The following is a 4,539-nucleotide window of genomic DNA, read 5'->3' as shown; positions in this document are numbered from 1 at the left end:
TTTTACAACAACCTCTGGTTCAGGGCCAACACTTGATGGAGAATGAGACAATCCCACCGGGTGCTGTTGATCCATGTCCTGCTGGCATTCCTGGCGCTCACTGACCCACTGCGCAGGATTTACAATGCTTGTGTGAGCACATCATTGCCTTCCCACCCTCCAGTGCCCCCTTTGCTCATCCCCTGCAACCATTGCGTGCAATGAGAGGCTGACAGATCGATCTCCTCCCCCTGAAAACAACAGGCACCGAACCACATGCCCAAATCCTGATGAAAGCAGCTGGAAACCTCTGCAAGAGGAGTAGGAGGAGCAAGGGGGGATATCCATGAAGGCTAACTTTTGCCAAGAGAAACGAGCTTCCCTAGCTATCCTTCTGATCAGCAGTGAAAAGGAAGGGGCATGCAGGGCCACCTTTCCCTTCGAGCTGTCCTCTTGGGACTCTCTTTCTCTCCTTGGGCTGCAGACAGAATAGACCTCCCTCAGACACAGTTCACCAAATACCCAAGCAGTCCAGACACAGAAGAGACTCTAACCACAAGGCCCTAAGAAAAATAGAGTTACTGATGGAGAAAAAACATCTTTTAGATCTAGTATTTATTGCGCTAAAGAGTGCAGGATATCTTCACCCTCTTGGCAACCCTGCCTTTGAGTTCCCAGCAAGTGGCCTCGGCTTTGATGGAGAAACAGGCTGCAGAGCCTCACAAAGCATGGGGCTAGCTTTTCATTTGCTGCTCTGCAGGTCAGTCAAGGAGCCAGACTCACAAATGGAAAAGCTTCTGTCATCTTACAATAGCAGTGCACAGACAGACTGGGTTTTGACTGGAAAAAAAATAAGAAGACTACAAAATAAAGCTGATATGGTAACATATGTTTAAAATCAGTAATGAGATGGCCAGAGAAGAGCATATCCAGAGCCCTGAATGCCAGCCAGTCTTACAGCAGTTTGGCAGAGGCAACGCTGAAGAAATAAGGTGGGGATATCTGCTTTATGGCTTACAGATTGTCTGTGCCAAGGCAATCATACCTCGGACACCTGCTTTAGCAAAAACCCAGAGACCAAACAGTTCCTGGCATGCTGAGGTCAGACAACCTCCTTGGGTACGAGAGGGGAGCAACCAACAGCCCCACAGCTGCAGCATCCCACCACAGAACCCATCTCAAGGTGACCACTGCTGAACCCAGTACATCGTGCTGTTTGGCTTCTCTTCAGGACACAAATAACCATTATCTCTGTATGAATGCAAAGTGCCCAGCGCACAGTCTACCAGTTGGCTCTCCAGAAATGTAGTTTCAAGGACTTCATTTCCACAGAGTGAATTAAATGGAACAATTCATTGTAATGCCTAACATGGAGAAGTTTAGAACATGACCACCATTGGAAACGAAACAGGAGAACATGGGATGTGAATTTCCCTGTACTATCTAAAAAGGAATGTTTGCACTTTGTGCAATGCATCTTTGCCAGCAAGATTATTTATTTTTTTTTTTTTCAAATTTTAAAACTGTAACGCGCAGCTTTCCACTCCAAATGAATTCCCTGCTGTTTTCAGAAGAACCAGTTGTCTAACCTTCCAGATGTCCCCAAGCTGCTTTGTGGGCAGCTTTAGGAGCAAGCATGTGGAAAATCAAGAACTGTTCCCAGAATGAAGCTACCTGTATTGCAGGAGCTGCAGATGCAACTCCTAACAACACAAAACATGGGTTTCCCTATGTGCATTTTGTAAGCAGTAACTTTGTTCAAATCAATCATGAAACACAAGCAAACAAAAAATAGCATCTCCATGCTGCTGGGGCATAGGATTATAATGTTTAGAAAAGACCACAAAGGTCATCTAGTCCATCCCCAACCCATCCCCACCATGCCCAATAACCACGCATCCCTCAGTGCCACATCCACACGGTTCTTGACCATCTCCAGGAACGGTGACCTCCACCACGTCCCTGGCCATCCTGTTCCAATGCACTGACACTCCTTCTGAGAAGGATCCCAGTGCACCTGAGTCTCTGGGACACTGCGAGAGCGTCCAAGTAATGCACTGCTTGCTCCTTTCTGATGTTGTGCTTTAACACCAAACATCACAGATGGTTATTGCACCCGTTTTGTCCCATTGCTGACTTTGCAACTTAGAACTGTGGTACTGTCTGAAACGGAGATCTGTTTCCATCAAAGCATTAATATCAATGATTGAGAAAAGGCTGCTACTAACAGCCCTAGCCATGAGAACGTGGCATATATCTCCTGGACCTTTCTGCTCCCTGTGGACTGACAGCAATCCAGAGGTCTTGTGATTTCTACTCCTTTGATTGCTATATAAAAGGGATTTTTTTTTTTTTTTTTTAAGAGAACAACTGACAAATTTCAAAATTTCCCTTTCAATTTTATCCTGAGAATACAGGAGGGAAGGGGAAGACTGCATAAGAAAATACTGTTTCAGAGACAATGCAAAAATGAACGTTCTTCGAAAGATTTCAGCAGGGGTGACTCCCAACTACAGGAGAAAAAACACCTCGTTTACTAAAAAAAAAATAAGCCTGTACTGAGACTGGAGCTTCAGATTACTCGAGTCAAAGAAAAGCAATTTTTTTTCACCCCACTATTTTTCTTTTTTTTTTTTTAAATAGCTTCACTGACTATTTTTAACCCTAAAAACCTGTGTTTTTTTTCTGCTTCTAGAGTCCAAGGCATATGCTTTTCTCCAGGAGACTGAACCACTGCCAAAATCGCACTGCTAGCCAAGGTTCTTAACGCTTCTTGCAACAACGTTAATTAAAACTCACACAGCAAGGAGACGGGAGTAAGGACAGATCTTTTGTATCACAGCAAGGAAAACAGACAAAAAAAAGGCACAAAAATATTTTACAACATACCAACCACAAAGAAAACCAACTGGGAGGGCACAGAGGTGGGTGAACGAGCATAAAGCCCTGTGGCTCACTGTATGTCTTGTCAGTGTTTCTACTAGACTATGCTTCCACTATGCAGTATTAGTTTTCAATCTCAGCCAACCTGAGATTTAAGAGCCAACTCCCTTAATTCTGGTCCTCTCCTGCTTTCTCACCACACCTCCACAAATGCTGCATCAAAATATACCACAGTGCCATACAGAAAAAAGCAGATGCTAATAATCATATCTCGTTATAAGGATGCCTCATCTGTACTTCTCTGAAGATTTAACAGACTTATTATTTCCCTCTGCAGCATGATTTCCCACTCAAATATAGGAAAATGAAGGCAATAGCTATTTAAAAGCCATTTGCAACTTGTTCTCTATGTTTTAATTTTTCAGTCTTTCGGGAACATTTTCTTACACTTTGTACCTAATTCATAAACACATATCCATTTACTTAAGAAATTTATGGACAAAAGAAAAGTAGAACTAAAGCATCAATTTAATTTCTACTGAATAACACATATTTATTACTTTAACATAAACAAACACCATTCCATCAAAGCAAAGTAAGGTTAGCAAAGCCATTACTATTTCCCATCAACATGGCAGGGCCAGAAAGAAATATAAAGGCAACTGGAACTCACATCACACATTATTTCCAGGTTTTGGAAATGGTTATTTCCACTGAAAGTAACAACAACTAAACCCAGCATCTCTGCAAGTGCAGACAGAAAGAACAACCTGAGAAGCTGCCAGTTCAACAGCAAAATGACAGTGATTTCAAGAAGGCAGCAGGTCAGAGTGCAGGATGCCCCTAAATGGGATGTAGCAATTCAGTATGCAGTGCACGAGGGTTTTATCTGAAAGGCCAGCACATGCTCAGAGCAGATCTTTTTGGTTTGGGCAACCCAGAGCTATGACAGCACGGGGAGAGGAGGGAGGAAGAAAGCAGAGTAAATGGATAAGAGCCGTTTAGCTACCTGGCCATTTAGGCACTGTTTCTTAACACACACAGCTCTGCAAAAAGATTTTTTGCTGAACCAGGCAAACAGAAACCTAAAAAGGAAAACTGAAACTCCATACCCTCATACATTTTCAGCTCTTGGGACTTCTTTAGACCCCAATACAGAGTTGATATACCACGGCTGGTATTCAAAGTGGAATTCAGTGGCACCCACGCACATTGCCATTTAATGCCCAATGCTAAGGGCAGCTCTTCACTATAGAAACGTTTAGACTTCACATCAGATCAAGAGGCTGCCCTCTACAGTGTATTTCTGCCATGGAAACAAGCATTTTAAAATCAAATTTGTTTCTCAAACAAAGGAATTTACCTCCCAGAGTCTAGCTGGGAGTCTAGCTGGGAGAGAGGAGGGAGGAAGGTCAACATTCCCTCCTCTGCTTTCAGGAAATTAAAGTTACCCAAAAACAGGGAGGTGTTAAGAAGCCTCAGTTTCTTCCTGATGCCAATATTGAAAGGTGTCAAATGCCTTCCCCTCACACTGCTGTCAGAGCACAGTGAGGGAGCAGAGCACCACACATCTGAGCTTATGAGAAGGTTTATTTTGTCTCCTCTGAACCAGAAACACTTCAGACCATTAATTTATACAGCTCTGAGTTATTTCCTCTTTAGATTTTTTTTTTTTTT

This window comes from Meleagris gallopavo, chromosome 1 (assembly GCF_000146605.3).
Source record: "Meleagris gallopavo isolate NT-WF06-2002-E0010 breed Aviagen turkey brand Nicholas breeding stock chromosome 1, Turkey_5.1, whole genome shotgun sequence".
Classification (NCBI taxonomy): Eukaryota; Metazoa; Chordata; class Aves; order Galliformes; family Phasianidae; genus Meleagris; species Meleagris gallopavo.
The sequence above is the reverse complement of the archived record's forward strand: the minus strand, read 5'-3'. Positions refer to the sequence as shown.